Raw genomic sequence first — 26,167 nt, 5'->3', positions numbered from 1 at the left:
TAAGGTCCCATGTGTGGACTCTCCATATCTCTGTAACCTCCTCCAGCCCCTACAACCCTCCCTATCTCTGTAACCTCCTCCAGCCCCTACAACCCTTTCTATCTCTGTAACCTCCTCCAGCCCCAACAACCCTCCCTATCTCTGTAACCCCCTCCAGCCCCTACAACCCTTTCTATCTCTGTAACCTCCTCCAGCCCCAACAACCCTCCCTATCTCTGTAACCTCCTCCAGCCCCTACAACCCTTTCTATCTCTGTAACCTCCTCCAGCCCCAACAACCCTCCCTTTCTCTGTAACCTCCTCCAGTCCCTATAACCCTCCCTATCTCTGTAACCTCCTCCAGTCCCTACAACCCTCCCTGTCTCTGTAACCTCCTCCAGCCCCTACAAACCTCCCCATCTCTGTAACCTCCTCCAATCCCTACAACCCTCCCTATCTCTGTAACCTCATCCAGCCCCTACACCCTCCCTATCTCTGTAACCTCCTCCAGCCCCTACAACCCTCGCTATCTCTGTAACCTCCTCCAGTCCCTACAACCCTCCCTATCTCTGTAACCTCCTCCAGTCCCTACAACCCTCCCTATCTCTGTAACCTCCTCCAGTCCCTACAACCCTCCCTATCTCTGTAACCTCCTCCAGCCCTCTACAATCCTCTCTACCTCTGTAACCTCCTCCAGCCCCTACAACCCTTCCTATCTCTGTAACCTCCTCTAGCCTCTACAACCCTCCCTATCTCTGTAACCTCCTCCAGTCCCTACAACCTTCTCTACCTCTGTAACCTCCTCCAGCCCCTACAACCCTCCCGATCTCTGTAACCTCCTCCAGCCCCTATGATACTCCAATGTATTTATCGTATTGTTATGGGCCAAGGTTTAGAAAACTCCAAGGTATATCATGGTCACCTGACCCACAGCTTTTTATTGCTTTTGGTTACGGTGGGCACAAGGGCCTGTCTTTCAGGTGTTATTCAACAGAGGCCTTAAGCACGTTTAATCAAAAACAAGCTTTATTCTACAAATTTAGTGATCATTTTTATAAACACAAACAGTGAGCATTTTTATCAACGACAAGCATAAATACCCCACACAGCTACAGTGATCTATGTTTCACCCTTAATAACTTTCCCCCTTTAATATCACCCTTAATAACTTTCCCCCTTTAATGTCACCCTTGATAACTTTCCCCCTTTAATACCCTTAATAATTTCCCCCCTTTAATATCACCCTTAATAACTTCCCCCTTTAATATCACCCTTAATAACTTTCCCCTTTAATATCACCCTTAATAACTTCCTCCTTTAATATCACCCTTAATACCTTTCCCCCTTTAATATTACCCTTAATAACTTTCCCTTTAATATCACCCTTAATAACTTTCCCCCTTTAATACCCTTAATAACTTCCCCCTTTAATATCCCCCTTAATAACTTTCCCCCTTTAACTGTTCCAATTTAATAACAAGATCCCAAAAACCAATGCCCCCTTTTCAAAGGTATGGCCCAGAACACAACACTCTAGACCTGGTATGGATACCCCTGTCTCCTTTCCAAAACAGCAGGTTTGAATTCCTTCCAGAAAGCAATTATTTATTTTCAAGTTATCAAGTAATCTGAAAGCAGCTTTTAAACTGAAGCGAGAAAGACACTTTCTTTCCAACCTGTGCAAAACAAAAATCAGGTCAAACTCAAAGCGAAAGTAAAACTCAGAGCCACAGCCAGCTCCCAATTCAAAAGCAAAAGTAAAAACCCAGGGCACAGCCCAGCTCCACCCACACAATGAAATCACTGAAGCCATGTGGTCAGCCAAATACATTTCTTAAAGGGGCACTCCCATGACAGTATGTTCTGTGTTTTCATGTATGGAACAATCTGCCTGGACTGTACGCAGATCAATACTTTTCACTATACCTCAGTACACATGACAATAAATCTAAATCTATCTCAATAACCTGTACCAACTCTGAAAGCCCACTCTTACTATGTAACCTCGTCCAGCCCCTTCAACATTCCCTGAGGGCGATCTCCCCAAAAGGGATCGAAGTCCCCTCGCCAGCACTCGCAGTGCCGAGAAACACATGGCTATTCAATGTGACTCGCTTTGAATAAGGGGAACGGAACGCGTTACCCGAGGCTGCACACAGCCCCGATTTTTACACGGGGAGCGCCCCATTGTACTGAGCCCCCCAGAAGAATCCCCGACCTCCCCCAGCCCAAATTCAATATGGCAGGGTCCTAGCTGGCAGGGGCACTGTCGAGGTGCCAGGTTGGTAGAGTCAAGGTGGCATTGCCAGGGCACTACCCTGCCCAAAGTGCCTGCAGCTTGGGGCCTCCAATCCCCTTGGCGATCCCAACAAATGCCGAGGTCGCGAAGGGGTTGAGTCCCAAATCCTCGGGTACCTTGGGAATCTGCACATTACAGTGAGGCTTTACGGCCTTGCTTTAATATGCAGATTTGCCAAAACGTGATTCACTTTACAACGTCTCACGAGATTGCTTTGGATCTCGCGGGGCGTTGCAAGATGGGTAGATCCTGGGAGTGGGGATTCCCCGCTTACACTGGCAATGCTGCGTCATGGCGGGCTGCTTTCCCGCGAAGCGTGGCTGGAGAATCGTGCCACCTATCTCTGTAACCTCCTTCAATCCCGACAACACAATGGTTTCTCTGCAACTATCTTCAGCTCCTATTATCCTCCCTATCTCTGTAACAGCCTCCAGTCTGTCCACCCTCCCTATCTCAGGAAACGCCTCCAGCCGCAATAGCCTGACCTAGTTCTGTAACATCCTCCAGACCATACAACCCACCCTCTCTCTGTAACATCCTCCATCCTCTACAACCCTCCCTATCTCTGTAACCTCCTCCAATCCCTACAACCCTCCCTATCTCTGTAACCTCCTCCAATCCCTACAACCCTCCCTATCTCTGTAACCACCTCCAGCCACTTCAACCCTCCCTATCTCTGTAACGTCCTCCATCCCCTACAACCCTCCCTATCTCAGGAAACGCCTCCAGCCGCTATAGCCTGGCCTAGTTCTGTAACATCCTCCAGACCATAAAACCCTCCCTATCTCTGTAACCTCCTCCAGCCCCTACAACCCTCCCTACCTCTGTAACGTCCTCCAATCCCGACAACCCTCCCTATCTCTGTAACCTCCTCCAGCCCCTACACCCTCCCTATCTCTGTAACCTCCTCCAGCCCCTACAACCCTCCCTATCTCTGTAACCTCCTCCAGTCCCTACAACCCGCCCTATCTCTGTAACCTCCTCCAATCCCTACAACCCTCCCTATCTCTGTAACCTCCTCCAGCCCCTACAACTTAGTTTACTTTAGCAATGGGCAGGGATAGGTATATACCGCAAGGCAAGAATTATAGCTGGGGGAAAGGCAATTATGATGCTATTCGGCAAGATTTAGGATGTATAGGATGGGGAAGGAAACTGCAGGGGATGGGTACAATCGAAATGTGGATCTTTTTCAAGCAACAGCTACTGCGTGTCCTTGATAAGTATGTACCTGTCAGACAGGGAGGAAGTTGTCGAGCAAGGGAACCGTGGTTTACTAAGGAAGTTGAAGCACTTGTCAAGAGGAAGAAGAAGGCTTATGTTAGGATGAGACAAGAAGGCTCAGTTAGGGCACTTGAGAGTTATAAGTTAGCCAGGAAGGACCTAAAGAGAGAGTTAAGAAGAGCGAGGAGAGGACACGAAAAGTCATTGGTGAATAGGATCAAGGAAAACCCTAAGGCTTTCTATAGGTATATCAGGAACAAAAGAATGACTAGAGTAAGATTAGGGCCAATCAAGGATAGTAGTGGAAAGTTGTGTGTGGAATCAGAGGTGATAGGGGAAGCGTTAAATGGATATTTTTCGTCAGTGTTTACACTGGAGAAAGACAATGTTGTCGAGGAGAATACTCAGGTTCAGTCGATCAGGGTGGATCGAATTGAGGTTCACCAGGAGGAGGTGTTAGCAATTTTGGAAAGTGTAAAAATAGATAAATCCCCTGGGCCAGATGGGATTTATCCTAGGATTCTCTGGGAAGCCAGGGAGGAGATTGCAGAGCCTTTGTCCTTGATCTTTATGTCGTCTTTGTCGACAGGAATAGTGCCGGAAGACTGGAGGATAGCAAATGTTGTCCCCTTGTTCAAGAAGGGGAGTGGAGACAACCCTGGTAATTATAGACCTGTGAGCCTTACTTCGGTTGTGGGTAAAATGTTGGAAAAGGTTATAAGAGATGGGGTTTATAATCATCTTGAAAAGAACAAGTTGATTAGCGATAGTCAACACGGTTTTGTGAAGGGTAGGTCATGCTTCACAAACCTTATTGAGTTTTTTGAGAAGGTGACCAAACAGGTGGATGAGGGTAAAGCGGTTGATGTGATGTATATGGATTTCAGTAAGGCGTTTGATAAGGTTCCACACGGTAGGCTATTGCAGAAAATAAGGAAGTATGGATTGAAGGTGATTTAGCGGTTTGGATCAGTAATTGGCTAGCTGAAAGAAGACAGAGGGTGGTGGTTGATGGCAAATGTTCATCCTGGAGTTCAGTTACTAGTGGTGTACCGCAAGGATCTGTTTTGGGGCCACTGCTGTTTGTCATTTTTATAAATGACCTGGAAGAGGGTGTAGATGGATGGGTTAGTAAATTTGCAGATGACATGAAGGTCGGTGGATTTGTGGATAGTGCTGAAGGATGTTATAGGATACAGAGGGACATAGATAAGCTGCAGAGCTGGGCTGAGAGGTGGCAGATGGAGTTTAATGTGGAAAAGTGTGAGGTGGTTCACTTTGGAAGGAGTAACAGGAATGCAGAGTACTGGGCTAATGGCAAGATTCTTGGTAGTGTAGATGAACAGAGAGATCTCGGCATCCATATATATAAATCCCTGAAAGTTGGCACCCAGGTTAATAGGGCTGTTAAGAAGGCATATGGTGTGCTAGCCTTTATCAGTAGGGGGATTGAGTTTCAGAGCCACAAGGTCATGCTGCAGCTGTACATAACTCTGGTGCGGCCGCTCCTGGAGTACTGCATGCAGTTCTGGTCACCACATTATAGGAAGGGTGTGGAAGCTTTGGAAAGGGTTCAGAGGAGATTTACTAGGATGTTGCCTGGTATGGAGGGAAGGTCTTATGAGGAAAGGCTCAGGGACTTGAGATTGTTTTTGTTAGAGAAGAGAAGGCTGAGAGGTGACTTAATAGAGACATATAAAATAGTCAGAGGGTTAGATAGGGTGGACAGTGAGAGTCTCTTTCCTCGGATGGTGATGACCAATACGAGGGGACATAGCTTTAAATTGAGGGGTAGTATATAGGACAGATGTCAGAGGCAGTTTCTTTACTCAGAGAGTAGTAGGGGTGTGGAACGCCCTGCCTGCAACAGTAGTAGACTCACCAACTTTAAGGGCATTTAAGTGGTCACTGGATAGACATATGGATGAAAATGGAATAGTGTAGGTCAGATAGGCTTCAGATGGTTTCACAGGTCGGCGCAACATCGAGGGCCGAAGGGCCCATACTGCGCTGTAATGTTCTATGTTAACCCTCCCTACCTCTGTAACGTCCTCCATCCCCTACAACCCTCCCTATCTCTGTAACCTCCTCCAGCCCCTACAACCCTCCCTATCTCTGTAACCTCCTCCAGCCCTTACAACCCTCCCTACCTCTGTAACCTCCTCCATCCCCAACAATCTTCCCTATCTCTGTAACATCCTCCATCCCGTACCAGCCTCCCCAAACAGGCGCCAGAATGTGGCGACTAGGGGCTTTTCACAGTAACTTCATTGAAGCCTACTCGTGACAATAAGCGATTTTCATTTCATTTTCATTTCATCCCCTACAACCCTCCCTATCTCTGTAACCTCCTCCAACCCCAACAACCCTCCCTATCTCTGTAACCTCCTCCAACCCCAACATCCCTCCTATCACTCGAACGGTAGCACAGTGGGTAGCACTGATGCTTCACAGCTCCAGGGTCCCAGGTTCTATTCCGGCCTTGGGTCACTGTCTGTGTGGAGTCTGCGTGGGTTTCCTCCCACAAGTCCCGAAAGACGTGGGGAGGGACCGTCCTTTCGCAGGACTAAGTCCCCACGCCGGAGGGAAAACCAGCGCAAACCACTCCGGCGTCAACAGCCCCCGAAAGTGCGGAATTCCCCGCATTTCCGGGAGCTCGGTGGACGCTGGAAGGGTTGGTGCCGCGCCAGCCAACGCCGAAGGGCAGGCGTGATCCCGCGCATGTGGGTAACCGCCGGCGTGGTTCCAGTGCATGCGCAGGGGGTTGTCTTCTCCACGCCGGCCATGGCGGAGCCCTACAGGGGCCAGCGAGGAAAGGAGAGCCCCCACGGCAGGCTCACCCGCAGAACATGCCCCACGCCCCCCCGTGGACCGCCCCAGCCGACTTACCTGCCTGGTCCCGCCGTGTGGGTCCATGTCTAACCCACGCCGGTGGGTCCGGCCAAAAACGGACGGCCACTCGGCCCATCAGAGTACGGAGAATTGCCAGGGGGGCCGCTAACAACGGCCCCCAACTGGCGTAGCGTGAACCCCGCCCCCCACCCAAAACTGGAGGGATTCACGCCCCCCCCCCCCCCCACCCCGGGACTCTCCGACCCGGCGGGGTGGTTGAAGAATCCCCCCCCGGTGCTGTTAGGTGGATTACATAGTCTGAATTCTCCCTCTTTGTACCCCAATAGAATGTGGCCGCTAGGGCATTTTCACAGTAACTTCATTGCAGTGTTAATGTTAGCCCACTTGTGCCAATAAAGATTATTATAATTATTATTAACCTCCTCCAACCCCTCAACACCTCCCAATCTATGGAACTGCCTCCAATCCCTCCAACCCTCCTGATCTCCATAACTCCATAAGGTAACTTCCTTCAGCCCCTATAACACACCCTATCTCTGTGAACTCCTCCAATCCCTACTACCCTCCCTATCTGTATAACCTCCTCCAGTTCCTATAACCTTCTGTAACCTCTGTACATTCTCTGTAACCTCGTCACATTCCTACACTTCCTATCTCTGTAACCTCCTCCAGTCCTCATTACACTTCCTATCTGTAACTTCCTCCAATCCCTGCAACCCTCCTGATCTCTGGAACTACCCCCAAACAAACCTCCCTAACTGTAACCCCCTCCAGCCCCAAAAACCTTCTCTATCTCTAACCTCCTCCACGTCCTCCTGTCCTCCCTATTTCTGTAACCTCCTCCAATCCGGAATACCATCCCTTTCATTGTAATCACCTCTGATCCCTACAATCCTCCCATCTCTGCACCCTCCTGCAATGTGGTTGATTCTTAACTGCCCCCTCAAGGACAATTAGGGATGGGCAATAATTGCTGGATTTCCAGCGACGCCCACATCCTATGAACGAATAAAAAATAAATCCATATTTTTGTAATGTGCTCCAGCCCTTACAACACACCATATCCCTGTAACCGCCCCAAATCTCTACAACCCACCCTATCTCTGTTATCTCACCCAGCCCCTACAACACCCACTATCTCTGTAATCTCCTCCAGCCCCGACAAATCTCCCCCTCCCTTACCTCCTCCAGCCCCGACAAACCTCCCCATCTTTTGGAGGGCAGCACGGTAGCACAGTGGTTAGCACTGTTGCTTCACAACTCCAGGGTCCCAGGCTCGATTCCCCGCTGGGTCACTGGAGGTGCAGAGTCTGCACGTTCTCCCCGTGTCTGCGTGGGTTTCCTCCGGGTGCTCCGGTTTCCTTCTGTCATAATATACACCAGTATATCATGGCGCAGACACTCACTGATGGACACACACAGGGGCCAATCAACATGTACAAACACCGCAGCCAATCACCAGTTAGAATACACGTACTATAAAGGCAGAAGGCACCACGGTTCCCGCTCATTCTGGGTGCTGCCTCTCAATGTAAGAAGAACTCATCCAGCCCAGCACAGACTCACACCACGTGCTGAGAGAATCAACTGGTTCGGACAAGGCTTAGGTCTCTAGTTTAAGTTAGCATTATTTAGACCCGCAGTCATCGTGTGTTAGTTAGTTAGAAGTTAGTTAATAAAATTGAGTTGAACCTTCCTCAGTGTTGGTAGTGTCTGTTCATTTCTCAAGCTTACACTAGCCAACACTTCATGGTACCAGAAGTTGAGGGATGCTAGCACTTCCGAGACCTACCTTTCAGTGATCTGCCTTCCACCAGTCTCGCGCCATCCTACAGAATGGACTCCGTTCGCTCGCCGCCACCTCTCCGCATTGCCGGGAATCTGGGCTCGAACTGGAAACTTTTCAAACAGCGCTTCCAGTTGTAGCTCGAAGCCAGGGACCTGGAAGCTGCCTCGGACGCACGGAAGATTGCTCTCTTCCTCTCCACAGCCGAGGACCACGCTCTGCACATCATCAACTCGCTCACCTTCGCTGAGGGGGAGGACAAATCGAAGTTCAAGACAGTCATTCTAAAATTCATGATGTGGAGATGCCGGCGTTGGACTGGGGTGAGCACAGTAAGAAGTCTTACAATACCAGGTTAAAGTCCAACAGATTTGTTTCAAACATGAGCTTTCGGAGCGCAGCTCCTTCCTCAGGTGAATGGCGAGGTATGTTCCAGAAACATTTATATAGACAAAGTCAGAGATGCTGGACACTGCTTGGAATGCGAGCATTTGCAGGTAATCAAACCATTACAGATCCAGGGAGAGGGATAATCACAGGTTAAAGAGGTGTGAATTGTCTTAAACCAGAACAGTTGGTGGGATTTTGCAAGTCCAGGCCAGATGGTGGGGGGTGGATGTAATGCGACATGAATCCAAGATCCCTGTTGAGGCCGCACTCATGCGTGCGGAACTTAGCTATAAGTTTTTGCTCGGCAATTCTGCGTTGTCGCGTGTCGCGATTCTAAAATTCGACAGCCACTGCGCGGTCGAGGTTAACGAGAGCTTCGAGAGACACATGTTCCAGCAGCGAATTCAAGGTAGGGACGAGCCTTTCCAGTCCTTTATTACCCACCTCCGCATCCTTGCGCAGTCCTGCAACTACGGGTCCACCTCTGACTCCATGCTCCGTGACCAGATTGTTTTTGGTGTTCAATCTGAGCCCCTGCGCCAACAGCTACTAAAAATAAAGCAGACCTGTGTACTTCATGAACATGCCTCCATGCGCTACTCCTGTATCCAGGCCGCTGAAACGGCGCGGCAAACCTCTTACGAGGCAGAACGGGTCCAAACGATTAAATCTTTTCAGGCTCTGGATCTGAACGATGGTGGCCATTTTGTGCACTTTTCGCGGAGTCCCGCACTTACATGCAGCGAACGTGGTGACGTCACGGACTGCTTCGTGCAGGTGCGCGCCTCGCTGGATCGCCCCGCGCATGCGCGGTGGCGTGACGAACGTCCCGACGCTCCGGCGTGCGGCAACTGCAGCTCCGCCCACTTAAAGCGGCAAAGTCCCAACGTTGCCTGCAATGTGGCAAACGTGGCCACTACGCTACTATGTGCAGGTCCTCCCTTCCTGATGTTTTTAGGAGGTCCACCCAGCCCCACAGAGACGTCAGGGCTATCCAGCCTGCCATCAATGAACCTACTCCAGACCTTGCTTCCGACTATGCCTGCAATGACCCACAGGTCCCGTTCCAAGTTGGCATCGTTACTACGAACAGAATGTCCCCCAAGCGTGACACTGAACCCGTCCACATTCACAGCATCGAACAGGATGATGAGTGGTGTGCCACCCTTACTGTCAACCGGTTCCCTGTCAGGTTCCGCCTGGACACTGGCACTTCTGCCAATCTCATCGCGTCGTCTGATTTTCGCAAACTCTGCGTCCAGCCTGCTGTCCTGCCATCTGCGTGTAAATTGCTGGACTACAATGGCAATGACATCGCTGCCGGCGGGTCCTGCCGCCTTGAGGTGACACATCGTGCTCACACAGCCATTCTCCCATTTGAGATTGTTGCTGCCCCAAAAGCCTCCTTGCTTGGTGCGCAGGCATGCAAGCTGCTCCACTTAGTGTAGAGAGTACACTCTCTCTCTTCAAGTGATGTGTCTGCATCCTCTGACACAGACTTCAGGGCACAACTCGACTCCATCATCCAGCAATTCCATGATGTTTTCGAAAGCATGGGCACGCTCCCGTACAAAATCTTACTCAAGCCCAACGCCACACCTGTCGTTCACCCACTTCGCAGAGTCCTAGCGCCCCTCAAGGACCGCCTCGAGCAACAGCTCCAGGACCTCCAGGACCAAGGAGTCATCTCCAGGGTCACGGAACCCACAGACTGGGTAAGCTCCATGGTCTGCGTTAAGAAACCGTCCAGCGAGCTGCGGATCTGTATAGATCCTAAAGATCTGAATATCATGCGGGAGCACTATCCGATTCCGAAACGTGAGGAGCTCACGTCCGAGATGGCCCACGCCAAACTCTTCTCAAAACTGGATGCCTCGAAGGGTTTCTGGCAGATCCAACTAGATGAGTCAAGCAGGAAGCTGTGTGAGTTCAGCACACCCTTTGGCAGGTTCTGCTACAACCGGATGCCATTCGGCATCATCTCTGCGTCCGAAGTTTTCCATTGAATAATGGAGCAGATGATGGAGGGGATCGACGGCGTCCGGGTATATGTCGACGACATTATTATCTGGTCAACCACCCCGCAGGAACACATTGCCCTCCTTAAGCGCGTTTTCAGGTGCATTCATGAACACGGCCTCCGCCTCAATAGGGCTAAATGCTCCTTCGGCCAGTCGAACATTAAGTTTCTGGGGGATCACATCTCCCACCACGGGGTGCGTCCGGACGAGGACAAGATTGCAGCATCACGTCCATGAAGACACCCGAGGACAAGAAAGTGGTCCTCCGGTTCCTGGGTATGGTGAATTTCCTCGGGAAGTTCATCCCAAATCTCTCCTCACACCACGGCCCTCAGAGACTTGATTCGCAAAACTACAGATTTCCGATGGCTCCCCGCTCACGAGCTTGAATGGCAGGAGCTGAAGGCCAAGCTTTCCACGGCCCCAGTGTTGGCCTTTTTCGACCCGACCAAAGAGCCCAAAATCTCTACTGATGCCAGTCAGTCGGGGATTGGAGCCGTGCTCCTGCAACGAGAGAGGCCTCGTCATGGGCCCCTGTTGCGTATGTGTCGCGGGCGATGACCCCCACAGAGCAGCGCTATGTGCAAATTGAAAAAGAGTGTCTCGGCCTTCTCACTGGAGGCGTGAAGTTACACGACTACGTCTATGGACTTCCGCAGTTCACGGTTGAAACCGACCACCGCCCGCTTGTAAATATTATCAAAAAGGACTTGAATGACATGATGCCTCGCCTCCATCGTATCCTACTCAAGCTGCGCAGGTACGACTTTCAACTGATCTATACCCCTGGCAAGGACCTTGTCGTTGCCGATGCCCTCTCAAGGTCGATCACAACTCCGTGTGCCAAATAGATGCTCAAGTTCAGCTTACAGCCTCCCATTTGCCAGCTTCTGATGCACAACTGATGCGGCTGACCCACTTCTGCAGCGTGTGATGCGTTTGATGTCAGACGGGTGGCTTAAGGGCCAATGCCCACAATTTTACAATGTTCATGATGACCTGGCAGTTGTCGACGGGGTGCTCCTGAAATTGGATCGCATCATCATTCCACAAAGCATGCGGCAGCTAGTTCTGGAGCAACTCCATGAAGGCAATTTAGGAGTCGAGAAGTGCCGCCGCAGGGCCAGAGAAGCCGTCTACTGGCCGGGCATCAATGATGACATCGCCAATGTGGTGCTCAACTGCTCTACTTGCCAGTGTTTTAGACCCTGATGCCCCATGAGCTCGTCACATCGCCTTGGACCAAAGTGGGTATCGACTTGTTCCATGCATTGGGCAGGGACTACGTCATCATCATCGACTACTTCCTCAGTTACCCAGAGGTCATCAGGCTGCACGATCTCACATCCTCGGCTGTGATCAGGGCGTGTAAGGAGACATTTGCCCGACGTGTCATTCTGCTGACTGTCATGTCAGACAATGGCCCCTGTTTTGCGAGCCAGGAATGGGCCGGCTTCGCCCGACACTACAACTTCGAGCATGTTACGTCCAGTCCCCTCTACCCCCAATCCAATGGGAAGGCGGAAAAGGGGGTCCACATCGTTAAGCGGCTCCTCAGCAAGGCCGCCGATGCTGGCTCTGACTTCCATCTTGCTCTGTTAGCCTATCGCTCCACCCCGCTCTCCACCGGCCTGTCGACTGCTCAGCTACTAATGAACCGCACCCTCAGGATGACGGTGCCATCGATTCTCACTCCCAACCTCGATTATGTCCCCGTGCTCCACCGCATGCACCTGTCGCAACTGCAGCAGAAAACTTCCTACGACTCACGGGCTGCTGATCTCCCTGACATCCATCCACACGGCACGGTTCGCATCCACCTCCCGGATGGTGGCTGGTCTGCGCCTGATGTTGTTCTAAGGCAGGTGGCCCCCTGCTCCTTCCTGGTCCGCTTACCGGATCCGTTCGGCGCCGCAATCGGTGTGCTCTTCGCCTGGTTCCAGAGTCGTCACGGGATCCTCCGACCAGATCTGCTACTGATCCCGCCGTGGACCGTGTGGCGTTTCCGGTCGCTCTGCCTGCCCCTGACAGTGCTGCAGCCCTCCCGGCTCCTGAGGCGCCAGCTATTTCCCCACCCTTGAGGCGGTCAACCAGAGTTCGTCGCCCACCTCAGAGACTGAACTTGTGAATTCTGCACATATGTGGACTTTCTGAGATGTTTTTTTTTTTCATTCCTTGTTGAATTCGTTCTCCAGTGATTTGTAAATAGCTTGTTGGCTGTTCCAGTTCATGGTTGTCATCTGCACCAGACACCTTCCTCTGTAAATAGTCTTATTCCCTGTATATAGCTTTGTACATATGTCTTCGCACCTCACACGTAGCTAGGTACATTCTCCACACACCCACACTATTTATCACATGCCTACATCAACATTTTTTTATAAAAGGGAGGATGTCATAATATACCCCAGTATATCATGGTGCAGACAGACACTGATGGACAACAACAGGGACCAATCGACATGTACAAACACCGCAGCCAATCACCAGTTAGAATACACGTACTATAAAGGCAGAGGGCACCACGGTTCCTGCCCATTCTGGGTGCTGCCTCTCAATGTAAGAAGAACTCATCCAGCCCAGCACAGACTCACAACACATGCTGAGAGAATCAACTGGTTCGGACAAGGCTTATGTCTCTAGTTTAAGTTAGCATCATTTAGACCCGCAGTCATCGTGTGTTAGTTAGTTAGAAGTTAGTTAATAAAATTGAGTTGAATCTTTCTCAGTGTTGGAAGTGTCTGTTCATCTCTCAAGCTTACACTAGCCAACACTTCACCTTCCACAGTCCAAAGACGTGCAGGGTAGGTGGATTGGCCACGATAAATTGCCCTTAGTGACCAAAAAAGGTTAGGAGGGGTTATTGGGTTACAGGGATGGGGGGAAGTGAGGGTTTAAGTGGGTCGGTGCAGACTCGATGGGCCGAATGGCCTCCTTCTGCACTCTATGTTCTGTTACCTCCTCCAGCCTCTACAAACTTCCCTCGGGCCAGAGACCCCCACGGTACCAGGCACCGACGGAGCCAGGGGTGAAGGGATGCTGGGGTGGGGGGACATGGGAGACATGCAGTGGCAAAGTCCACAGTGCCAAACTGGGACGCCACGTAGCCCGTTGGACCTTGTTGGGCACGGGGATCGCATCACGCTAACATGTCGGCCTTTCAACTCCTGCAGACAAAGGATATTGGAATCCAACCAACAATGGTGGCCTTCCAGCGAATCACCGAAGCCTGGGGAGATGGCGTGCGGCTGTACGAGCTGGAGCTTCTCAAGGAGTAGGACGATTGAGCAGCGAAGCGTGCAGCAGTGAAAGCATGCTGCAGTGGCGTGTGCAGCAGTGAAAGCATGCAGCAGTGGAGTGTGCAGCAGTAGAGTGTGCAGCAGTGGAGTGTGCAGCAGGGGAGTGTGCAGCAGTGAAGGGCGCAGCAGGGGAGCGAGCAGCAGTGGAGTGTGTAGCAGTGGAGTGTGTAGCAGTGGAGTGTGCAGCAGTGGAGTGTGTAGCAGTGGAGTGTGTAGCAGTGGAGTGTGCAGCAGTGGAGTGTGTAGCAGTGGAGTGTGTAGCAGTGGAGGGTGCAGCAGTGGAGTGTGTAGCAGTGGAGGGTGCAGCAGTGGAGCGTGCAGCAGTGGAGTGTGAAGCAGTGGAGCGTGTAGCAGTGGAGGGTGCAGCAGTGGAGGGTGCAGCAGTGGAGTGTGCAGCAGTGGAGTGTGTAGCAGTGGAGTGTGTAGCAGTGGAGTGCAGCAGTGGACTGCAGCAGTGGATTGTGTAGCAGTGGAGGGTGCAGCAGTGGAGTGTGTAGCAGGGGAGTGTGCAGCAGGGGACTGTGCAGCAGTGGAGCGAGCAGCAGGGGACCGTGCAGCAGGGGAGTGTGCAGCAGGAGAGTGTGCAGCAGTGGAGTGTGTAGCAGGGGAGTGTGCAGCAGTGGAGTGTGTAGCAGTGGAGTGTGCAGCAGGGGACTGTGCAGCAGTGGAGCGTGCAGCAGTGGAGTGTGTAGCAGTGGAGTGTGCAGCAGTGGAGTGTGTAGCAGTGGAGTGTGTAGCAGTGGAGGGTGCAGCAGGGGAGTGTGCAGCAGGGGACTGTGCAGCAGTGGAGTGTGTAGCAGTGGAGGGCGCAGCAGGGGAGGGTGCAGCAGGGGAGTGTGCAGCAGTGGAGTGATAGCAGTGGAGGGTGTAGCAGTGGAGGGTGCAGCAGTGGAGTGTGCAGCAGTGGAGTGTGCAGCAGTGGAGTGTGTAGCAGTGGAGTGTGTAGCAGTGGAGTGTGTAGCAGTGGAGTGCAGCAGTGGACTGCAGCAGTGGATTGTGTAGCAGTGGAGGGTGCAGCAGTGGAGTGTGTAGCAGGGGAGTGTGCAGCAGGGGACTGTGCAGCAGTGGAGCGTGCAGCAGTGGAGTGTGTAGCAGGGGAGTGTGCAGCAGGGGACTGTGCAGCAGTGGAGGGTGCAGCAGGGGAGCGTGCAGCAGTGGAGCGAGCAGCAGGGGAGTGTGCAGCAGGGGAGTGCAGCAGGGGAGTGTGCAGCAGTGGAGGGTGCAGCAGGGGAAGGTGCAGCAGGGGAGTGTGCAGCAGGTGAGTGGCCAGCAGTGGAGTGTGCAGCCGTGGAGTGTGTAGCAGTGGAGGATGCAGCAGAGGAGGGTGCAGCAGGGGAGTGTGCAGCAACGGAGCGAGCAGCAGTGGAGCGTGCAGCAGGGGAGTGTGCAGCAGTGGAGCGTGCAGCAGTGGAGCGTGCAGCAGTGGAGCATGCAGCAGTGGAGCGTGCAGCAGTGGAGCGTGCAGCAGTGGAGCGTGTAGCAGTGGCGCGTGTAGCAGTGGAGCGTGTAGCAGTGCAGAGTGCAGCCTGGGAGCGTGCAGCAGGTGAGTGGCCAGCAGTGGAGTGTGCAGCAGTGGAGCGTGTAGCAGTGCAGAGTGCAGCAGGGGAGTGTGCAGCAGTGGAGCGTGCAGCAGTGGAGCGTGCAGCAGTGGAGCGTGTAGCAGTGGAGCGTGTAGCAGTGCAGAGTGCAGCCTGGGAGCGTGCAGCAGGTGAGTGGCCAGCAGTGGAGTGTGCAGCAGTGGAGCGTATAGCAGTGGAGCATGCAACAGGGGAGTGTGCAGCAGGGGAGTGTGCAGCAGTGGAGCGTGTAGCAGTGGAGCGTGTAGCAGTGGAGCGTGTAGCAGTGGAGCGAGCAGCAGTGGAGCGTGCAGCAGTGGAGCGTGTAGCAGTGGAGCGTGCAGCAGGGGAGCGTGCAGCAGTGGAGCGAGCAGCAGGGGAGTGTGCAGCAGGGGAGTGTGCAGCAGGGGAGCGTGCAGCAGGGGAGGGCGCAGCAGGGGAGCGATCAGCAGTGGAGTGTGTAGCAGTGGAGTGTGTAGCAGTGGAGTGTGTAGCAGTGGAGTGTGTAGCAGGGGAGTGTGCAGCAGGGGAGTGTGCAGCAGGGGACTGTGCAGCAGTGGAGTGTGTAGCAGTGGAGGGCGCAGCAGGGGAGGGTGCAGCAGGGGAGTGTGCAGCAGTGGAGTGATAGCAGTGGAGGGTGTAGCAGTGGAGGGTGCAGCAGTGGAGTGTGCAGCAGTGGAGTGTGCAGCAGTGGAGTGTGTAGCAGTGGAGTGTGTAGCAGTGGAGTGTGTAGCAGTGGAGTGCAGCAGTGGACTGCAGCAGTGGATTGTGTAGCAGTGGAGGGTGCAGCAGTGGAGTGTGTAGCAGGGGAGTGTGCAGCAGGGGACTGTGCAGCAGTGGAGCGTGCAGCAGTGGAGTGTGTAGCAGGGGACTGTGCAGCAGTGGAGGGTGCAGCAGGGGAGCGTGCAGCAGTGGAGCGAGCAGCAGGGGAGTGTGCAGCAGGGGAGTGCAGCAGGGGAGTGTGCAGCAGTGGAGGGTGCAGCAGGGGAAGGTGCAGCAGGGGAGTGTGCAGCAGGTGAGTGGCCAGCAGTGGAGTGTGCAGCCGTGGAGTGTGTAGCAGTGGAGGATGCAGCAGAGGAGGGTGCAGCAGGGGAGTGTGCAGCAGCGGAGCGAGCAGCAGTGGAGCGTGCAGCAGGGGAGTGTGCAGCAGTGGAGCGTGCAGCAGTGGAGCGTGCAGCAGTGGAGCGTGCAGCAGTGGAGCGTGTAGCAGTGGCGCGTGTAGCAGTGGAGCGTGTAGCAGTGCAGAGTGCAGCCTGGGAGCGTGCAGCAGGTGAGTGGCCAGCAGTGGAGTGTGCAGCAGTGGAGCGTGTAGCAGTGCAGAGTGCAGCAGGGGAGTGTGCAGCAGTGGAGCGTGCAGCAGTGGAGGGTGCAGCAGTGGAGCGTGCAGCAGTGGAGCGTGTAGCAGTGGAGCGTGTAGCAGTGCAGAGTGCAGCCTGGGAGCGTGCAGCAGGTGAGTGGCCAGCAGTGGAGTGTGCAGCAGTGGAGCGTATAGCAGTGGAGCATGCAACAGGGGAGTGTGCAGCAGGGGAGTGTGCAGCAGTGGAGCGTGTAGCAGTGGAGCGTGTAGCAGTGGAGCGTGTCGCAGTGGAGCGTGCAACAGGGGAGTGTGCAGCAGTGGAACAAGAGACAGCCGCTAAGGATGAACAGCCGTCTGCCCAACAGTCCAAGGAGGAGGTGCCAAGGAAGCCCCGCATGACGCCTTGTGTGTACCGGCAGCACCTGTCTTTCGAGGGCCTGCCGGATGAGGATGAGGAGCCCAGCCAACCCGCAATGTCCAGCCATTACTGTCTCCCCTTCCCCTGCACCCCGCTCAGACCAGCCCACCCCTCAGCCCCTCCGTCAGAGCACCGAGGCAGGTTGTAACAGTGTGAACAGGTGTTTAATCTGAACAAATATATACATATACGTGCCCTAGCCACTATCACTATACTGTGCCCTGCACCCATGCCAACTTAACTGGTGTCCAACCTTCTAGCCTTATGGGCCCTAACACTACGTCTAGGTGGATCCCCAGACAGTACATTAGGAGTGGAGGCAACTTGCTGCGATTCCTCCCCTGCAACCTGGGTCTCTGTTGGCAGCCGTCTTTTGGTACAACCGGGCCTGAATAGGCTCAACTGCTGCTCAGGTATCCCAGGTGGTTTGGTGCCAACCTGTTCTGCCTGCTGCCCACCAGATGTGCCAGGGACAGGAGCGGGCGGGGGGGGGGGGGGGGGGGGGGGGGAGTGGGGTGAATCTCATGTGCTGGGGTGTCCGGCACCTCCCCTGTGGCAGCCACCGGCATGGGCCCCATCACCTCCTCCCTCGAGGTACCCAATGGACCCCGGGCGACTGCATGGCGCGGGGGTGTGAGTGGAGGCACCCCTGCCAACGTGCGCTGCCAATCCTGGAGGCTCGCTCTTGTCTTGACCAGGTTTTGTGTGCTCACGGCCATGGAGTACAGGGAGTGGACCATCTCCGTCTGGAAGTGCGCCACATCACTCTGTGACTGTGCCGCCACGTTCTGGGCATGTGCCACTTCAGCCAATGACTGCACCATCTCCCTCTCGGACTGGGTCATGATGCCCAGTGACTGGGCAATGCCACTGATGTTTCCTGCCATAGCCCGCTGTGACAGGGCCATGCTCAGGAGCGGTGCTGCAATGTCCAGCTGGTTCTGACACATGGCTGCCTGTCCTGGGCCTTGGATAGTGCCTGCACATTTGCCCCAGCCCTTGGACATGCTGATTCATAGCCAAAACCCTCCCCACAATGACTCTACCGCGGATGCCACTCCTGCGGTGTTGGCCTGGGTGACACACATGGTCGGCACTACCTCCTGCTCCTGCACGCGGTTGGACTACACCTGTTGCACCTGCAGACACTGGATCCTCACTGACAACCCCTCATGTAGTCTGTGACTCCGCGACTGCCTCTCCGTTTCAGAAGCCTGAAACCCGTCTTGATGGCAGCGAGCCCCTGGGGTGGGCCCGCTCTCCGCCCCCTCGGGGGTTCCTACCGCCACCTGACGTACCAGATCAGTTGTGTGGTGCACACCAGAGGGTGTCTCAGGAGCCTCTTCACTAAAATGTCCGCCTGAGGTGATTGGGATGGTAGAAGGTGACGGGAAATCAATGTTATCCCCGGATTCAAGCTCAGGAGTTGAGGGGGGTGTGGAGTTGAGGGGGGTGTGGAGTTGAGGGGGGTGTGGAGTTGAGGGGGGTGTGGAGTTGAGGGGGATGTGGAGTTGAGGGGGGTGTGGAGTTGAGGGGGTGTGGAGTTGAGGGGGTGTGGAGTTGAGGGGGTGTGGAGTTGAGGGTGGTGTGCAGTTGAGGGGGGTGTGGAGTTGAGGGGGGTTTGGAGTTGAGGGGGGTGTGGAGTTGAGGGAGGTGTGGAGTTGAGGGGGATGTGGAGTTGAGGGGGGTCTGGAGTTATGGGGGTGTGGAGTTGAGGGGGTGTGGAGTTGAGGGGGGGTGGAGTTATGGGGGTGTGGAGTTGAGGGGGTGTGGAGTTGAGGGGGGGTGGAGTTATGGGGGTGTGGAGTTATGGGGGTGTGGAGTTGAGGGGGTGTGGAGTTGAGGGTGGGGTGGAGTTGAGGGGGGTGTGGAGTGGAGGGGTGTGTGGAGTGGAGGGATGTGTGGAGTGGAGGGATGTGTGGAGTGGAGGGTGTGTGGGGTTGAGGGGGATGTGGAGTTGAGGGGGTGTGGAGTTATGGAGGTTGTGGAGCTGAGAGGGGTGTGGAGTTGAGGGGGTGTGGAGTTGAGGGGGGTGTGGGATTGAGGGGGGGTGAGTTGAGGGGTGTTGAGATGAGGGGGGAGTGGAGGGGTGTGTGCAGTTGAGGGGGTGTGGAGTTGAGGGGAGTGTGAAGTTGAGGGGTTGTGGGGTTGAGGGGGGTGTGGAGTTGAGGGGGATGTGGAGTTGAGGGGGATGTGGAGTTGAGGGGGTTGTGGAGTTGAGGGGGGTGTGGAGTTGAGGGGGTGTGGAGTTGAGGTGGGTGGGGAGTTGAGGGGTTGTGGGGTTGAGGGGGATGTGGAGTTGAGGGTGGTGTGGAGTTGAGGGGGTGTGGAGTTGAGGGTGGGGTGGAGTTGAGGGGGGGTGTGGAGTTATGGAGGTTGTGGAGCTGAGAGGGGTGTGGAGTTGAGGGGGTGTGGAGTTGAGGGGGGTGTGGAGTTGAGGGGGTGTGGAGTTGAGGTGGGTGGGGAGTTGAGGGGTTGTGGGGTTACATAGAACATAGAACAGTACAGCACAGAACAGGCCCTTCGGCCCTCAATGTTGTGCCGAGCCATGATCACCCTACTCAGGGGGTTGAGGGGGATGTGGAGTTGAGGGGGTGTGGAGTTATGGAGGTTGTGGAGCTGAGAGGGGTGTGGAGTTGAGGGGGTGTGGAGTTGAGGGGGGTGTGGAGTTGAGGGGGATGTGGAGTTGTGGGGGGGTGGAGTTGAGGGTGGGGTGGAGTTAGAACATAGAACATAGAACAGTACAGCACAGAACAGGCCCTTCGGCCCTCGATGTTGTGCCGAGCAATGATCACCCTACTCAAACCCACGTATCCACCCTATACCCGTAACCCAACAACCCCCCCCCCCCCCCCCCCCCCCCCTTAACCTTACTTTTTAGGACACTACGGGCAATTTAGCATGGCCAATCCACCTAACCCATCACCCTCCCTGCCTGATTTAATGGCTGCTAGAGCTACCTCTGAGGCGTCGCTCTCAACCTGAAAGGGAGTGGATTCATCCACCGCCCGCATGGCTGCTTTGGCGATGTCCTCCTTGATGCAGCTGAAGGCCTGGCGCGCCTCAGCTGACAGGGGAAATAGTGTGGCCTTAAAGAGTGGGTGGGCTTTGTCCGCATATTGAGGGACCCACTGGGCGTAGTAGGACAAGAACCCCAAGCACCGTTTGAGGGCCTTGGGGCCATGGGGGAGGGGGAGTTCTAAGAGGCATGCGGTCCGGGTCTGGGCCCAGGACTCCGTTCTCCACGATGTAGCCGAGGATGGCCAGCCTGTTTGTGCGGAAAACGCATTTCTCCTTGTTATAAGTGAGATTTAATTTCTGTGCCGTTTGGAGAAAACGGTGGAGGTTGGCGTCGTGGTCCTGCTGGTCATAGCCGCAGATGGTAACATTGTCCAGATACGGAAACGTGGCCCGCAGTCCGTACTGGTCCACCATTCGTTCCATTGCTTGTTGGAACACCGAAACCCCGTTAGTGACGCCGAAAGGAACCCGGAGGAAATGGAAGAGGTGGCCATCGGCCTCGAACGCCGTTATGTGGCGGTCCTCCGGGCGGATTGGGAGCTGGTGGTATGCAGACTTCAGATCCACCGTGGAAAAGAGCCGGTACTGGGCGATCTGGTTTACCATGTCTGCAATTCTGGGGAGGGGATACGCATCTAGGAGCGTAAATCTATTTATGGTCTGACTATAGTCGACGACCATGCCAGATTTTTCCCCGGTCTTGACGACCACCACCTGAGCTCTCCAGGGACTGTTCCTGGTCTCTATAATCCCCTCACTGAGCAGCCGTCGGACCTCCGATCGGATAAAGACCCTATCCTGTAGGCTGTATCGCCTGATGCGAGTAGCTACGGGTTTGCAATCTGGAGTGAGGTTGGCGAAGAGAGGAGGGGGGGGGGGAGTAGCGCAGCGTGGCGAGGCTGCAGATAGTGAGTGGGGGCAGGGGCCCGCCGAAGCTGAGGGTGAGGCTCTTGAGGTTGCATTGGAAATCCAGGCCTAATAAGAGTGGCGCGCAGAGGTCGGGCAGGACATAAAGTTTAAATTTAGAATAACTAGCGCCTCGAATTGTGAGCGTAGCAACGGTGCGTCCTTGGATTTGGACTGAGTGGGAGCCCGAAGCGAGGGCGATAGCTTGGCTCACCGGAAAAATAGAAAGCGAACAGCGTCTTACCAGCTCTGGATGTATAAAGCTCTCGGTGCTCCCGGAGTCAAAGAGGCATGGCGTGCTGTACCCGTTGATCTGGACCTCCGCCATCGAACTTCGTAGGTGCTTGGGGCGGGATTGATCCAGGGTGACCGCGTTGAGTTGTGGGCCGCTTGCCCGAGGAAGTCGTATTCTTCAGATGAGCTTCCTGAGCATGCCAATGCAGATGGGGCCCGTGGATCGCACGTGGTGAGCGGCGAGGAAGATGGCAGCCCCCATGAGTCGCACGTGGCCGGCTGCATGGTGGGGGTTTGCCAAGATGGCGGCCCCCATGGATCGCACGTGGCGGGAGGGGGCGGAGTCGGGCGTAGGCCACAGCGTTTCGGGCCCCGTGGGCCCGCTGGTGTTGGGAGCGATTTGTTCTCTCTGCAGGGGAGTTACAAACTGGGGCCCTTTTCACGAGGCACACTCTGGCATAGTGGCCTTTCTTCCTGCAGCTGCTGCAGGTCGCAGATCGGGCTGGGCAGTGCTGCCGCGGGTGCTGGCTTTGGCCACAGAAATGGCAGGCTGGGGCAGCTGAGCAGCTGAGTAACTGGCTGGGGCAGCAGAGTAACTGGCTGGAGCAACTGAGTAGCTGGCTGGGGCAGCAGAGTAACTGGCTGGGGCAGCAGAGTAACTGGCTGGGGCAGCAGAGTAACTGGCTGGGGCAGCTGAGTAGCTGGCTGGGGCAGCAGAGTAACTGGCTGGGGCAGCTGAGTAGCTGGCTGGGGCAGCAGAGTAACTGGCTGGGGCAGCAGAGTGACTGGCTGGGGCAGCAGAGTAACTGGCTGGGGCAGCAGAGTAACTGGCTGGGGCAGATGAGTAGCTGGCTGGGGCAGCAGAGTAACTAGCTGGGGCAGCAGAGTAACTGGCTGGGGCAGCAGAGTAACTGGCTGGGGCAGCAGAGTAACTGGCTGGGGCAGCAGAGTAACTGGCTGGGGCAGCAGAGTAATGGCTGGGGCAGCAGAGTAACTGGCTGGGGCAGCAGAGTAACTGGCTGGGGCAGCAGAGTAATGGCTGGGGCAGCAGAGTAACTGGCTGGGGCAGCAGAGTAACTGGCTGGGGCAGCAGAGTAACTGGCTGGGGCAGCAGAGTAACTGGCTGGGGCAGCAGAGTAACTGGCTGGGGCAGCAGAGTAACTGGCTGGGGCAGCAGAGTAACTGGCTGGGGCAGCAGAGTAACTGGCTGGGGCAGCAGAGTAACTGGCTGGGGCAGCAGAGTAACTGGCTGGGGCAGCAGAGTGACTGGCTGGGGCAGCAGAGTAACTGGCTGGGGCAGCAGAGTAACTGGCTGGGGCAGATGAGTAGCTGGCTGGGGCAGCAGAGTAACTAGCTGGGGCAGCAGAGTAACTGGCTGGGGCAGCAGAGTAACTGGCTGGGGCAGCAGAGTAACTGGCTGGGGCAGCAGAGTAACTGGCTGGGGCAGCAGAGTAATGGCTGGGGCAGCAGAGTAACTGGCTGGGGCAGCAGAGTAACTGGCTGGGGCAGCAGAGTAATGGCTGGGGCAGCAGAGTAACTGGCTGGGGCAGCAGGGTAACTGGCTGGGGCAGCAGAGTAACTGGCTGGGGCAGCAGAGTAACTGGCTGGGGCAGCAGAGTAACTGGCTGGGGCAGCAGAGTAACTGGCTGGGGCAGCAGAGTAACTGGCTGGGGCAGCAGAGTAACTGGCTGGGGCAGCAGAGTAACTGGCTGGGGCAGCAGAGTAACTGGCTGGGGCAGCAGAGTAACTGGCTGGGGCAGCAGAGTAGCTGGCTGGGGCAGCAGAGTAACTGGCTGGGGCAGCTGAGTAGCTGGCTGGGGCAGCAGAGTAACTGGCTGGGGCAGCAGAGTAACTGGCTGGGGCAGCAGAGTAACTGGCTGGGGCAGCAGAGTAACTGGCTGGGGCAGCAGAGTAACTGGCTGGGGCAGCAGAGTAACTGGCTGGGGCAGCAGAGTAACTGGCTGGGGCAGCAGTGTAACTGGCTGGGGCAGCAGAGTAATGGCTGGGGCAGCAGAGTAACTGGCTGGGGCAGCAGAGTAACTGGCTGGGGCAGCAGAGTAACTGGCTGGGGCAGCAGAGTAACTGGCTGGGGCAGCGCGGTAGCTGGGGGGCCTTGCGGCACAGGCCTGGGGGGACTGTTGGTTGGGGGTCCACGATGGGGTCGCGGGGTCCGCGGGAAACGACGTGAAGCTGTGGAAGAAAACTTCGATAGTGGTAGCAGCCTTCACAGTAGTGTCTAAGTCCTCGGCCCCCTTTTCTAGCAGTCTTTGGCGCTAAGGCCAAACGGGACCTAAGGCCCGCTACGAAAACGTCCTGCACAGCAAGCTCCCTATGTTCAGCCGCGGTAACGGCTTGATAATTACAGTCATTGGAAAGGTTGTTCAATTCCCTTACAAATTCGGCTAGCGTTTCTGTAGGCCGCTGACGGCGAGTCGTAAACACGTGGCGTGCATAAACCTCGTTAATGGGCCTAACGTACATTTTGTCCAGTATTGCCAGCGCTGTGGTGTAAGAACCGGCCGGATTTAGCTGTGTGGAGATTCTGTGGCTTACCCTCGCGTGCAGTAGGCTGAGTTTTTGTTCCTCCGTTGTTCCGGCTGTGCTGGTTTCTGCCAGTTAGGCTTTAAAACATCTCAGCCAGTGGGAAAAAATGTCCTTAGCCTCTGCATCCCGTGGGTCGAGTTCTAGGCGTCCGGGCTTGAGGGCTGCTTCCATAATTTCTTCGACTGTTTCCTAAGTATATTAAATTGTTGGAACCAACAATTCTACGGACACATGCTTGTAGGATTAGAATAGCGGTTTTAATATACTTACAACAGAGCCAGCCTGTTAGCCGTTGAACTTTCGGTGAACTGGCCGGCTGACCCTGTGGCACTGATCTTTATACAGCAGCTCCCGGGGGAGGAGTCCTGGGCGGAGCCAAGGGAGAAGCCCCGTACAACTCTCAAGCATTCCCAGAGCTACTCCCCCTGGAGGTCAGGTAGTGCAACTGCACTTACAATATAGACACATGTATATACAGGTTATAATCCGGTGTGAATCACATTCACCACACCTCCCTATCTCTATAACCTCCTCCATCCCAGACAACAGTCACTATCTCTGTCACCTCTTCCAGCCCCTTCAAACCTCCCTATTTCTGTAACCTCCTCCAGCCCCGACACCCCACCCTATCTCTGTAACCTCCTCCAGCCCCTACAACCCTCCCTATCTCTGTAACCTCTTCCAGCCCCTTCAAACCTCCCTATTTCTGTAACCTCCTCCAGCCACTACAACTCTCCCTATCTTTCGAAACTCTTTCAGCCCCTACAGCACTTCCTATCTATGTAACCTGCTTGTTTAGCTCAGTAGGCTAGACAGCTGGTTTGTGACGCACAACAAAGCCATCGTCACAAGTTCAATTCCCGTACCGGCTGAGAATTCTGAATTCCCCCTCGGTGTACCCGAACAGGCGCTGGAATGTGGCTTTTCACAGTAACTTCATTGCATTGTTAATGCAAGTCTACTTGTGACAATAAAAAAGATTATTCTGATTATATTCCTACAACCCTCCCTAATAATATAACCTCCTCCAGCCCATACAACCCTCCCTAACCCTGTAACCACTGACAGCCTCTACAACCCTACATCGCTGTAACTTCCTTCAGCCCCAAAACACTGTTTTATCTCTCTGATCTCCTCCAGCCCCAACAGCCATTGTACCTCCGAAACCTCCTCCAGTTCCTACAACCCTGCCTATCTCTGTAACACCAGGTTATAGTGCAACAGGTTTATTTGGAATCATGAGAAGAAGAAATTGCTTATTGTCACAAGGAGGCTTCAAATGAAATTACTGTGAAAAGCCCCTAGTCGCCACATTCCGGTGCCTGTTCGGGGAGGCTGGTACGGGAATGGATCGTGCTGCTGGCCTGCCTTGGTCTGCTTTCAAAGCCAGCGATTTAATCCTGTTCTAAACCAGCCCCACTGGCTTTCGGAGTGCAGTTCGTTCATCAGGTGGTAAAGGAACTGCTCTCCGAAACCTAGTGATTTCAAATAAACCTGTTGCACTTTAACCTGGTGTTGTAAGACGTCTTAACTTCTTACTGTGCCCGCCCCAGTACAACGCCGGCATCTCCATATCATATCTCTGTAACCTTCTCTAATCCCTACAGCCGTCCTCCTCCAATCGCTACAACTCTCCCTATCTCCTGTAATCTGCTAAGCCCCTACAACCCTCCCTATCTCTGTAACCTCCTCCAGCCCCTACAACCCTCCCTATCTCTGTAACCTCCTGCAGCCCCTACAACCCTCCCTATCTCTGTAACCTCCTCCAGCCCCTACAACCCTCCCTATCTCTGTAACCTCCTCCAGCCCCTACACCCTCCCTATCTCTGTAACCTCCTCCAGCCCCTACAACCCTCCCCATCTCTGTAACCTCCTGCAGCCCCTACAACCCTCCCTATCTCTGTAACCTCCTCCAGCCCCTACCACCCTCCCTATCTCTGTAACCTCCTCCAGCCCCAACAACCCTCCCTATCTTGTAACCTCCTGCAGCCCCTACAACCCTCCCTATCTCTGTAACCTCCTCCAGCCCCTACAACCCTCCCTATCTCTGTAACCTCCTCCAGCCCCAACAACCCTCCCTATCTTGGTAACCTCCTCCAGCCCCTACACCCTCCCTAACTCTGAAACCTCCTCCAGCCCCTACAACCCTCCCTATCTCTGTAACCACCTCCAGCCCCAACAACCCTCCCTATCTGGTAACCTCCTCCAGCCCTACAACCTCCCTAACTCTGAACCTCCAGCCCCTACAACCCTCCCTATCTCTGTAACCACCTCCAGCCCCTACAACCCTCCTATCTCTGTAACCTGCTCAACCCCTACACCCTCTATTTCTGTAACCCTC

At 54.6% G+C, this 26,167-nt stretch overlaps 1 protein-coding gene across 5 annotated transcripts in view; it reads right to left on the bottom strand.

Annotated features, from left to right (window-relative positions):
* LOC119955134 (CD209 antigen-like protein C) overlaps nucleotides 1–26,167 on the bottom strand; it is a 266,963-nt gene that overhangs the window by 8,640 nt on the left and 232,156 nt on the right. The window lies entirely within an intron of this gene.

This window comes from Scyliorhinus canicula, chromosome 20 (assembly GCF_902713615.1).
Source record: "Scyliorhinus canicula chromosome 20, sScyCan1.1, whole genome shotgun sequence".
In the NCBI taxonomy this organism is placed as follows: Eukaryota; Metazoa; Chordata; class Chondrichthyes; order Carcharhiniformes; family Scyliorhinidae; genus Scyliorhinus; species Scyliorhinus canicula.
Note: the sequence above shows the minus strand (reverse complement) of the source record. Positions and strands in the feature narration are given on the sequence as shown.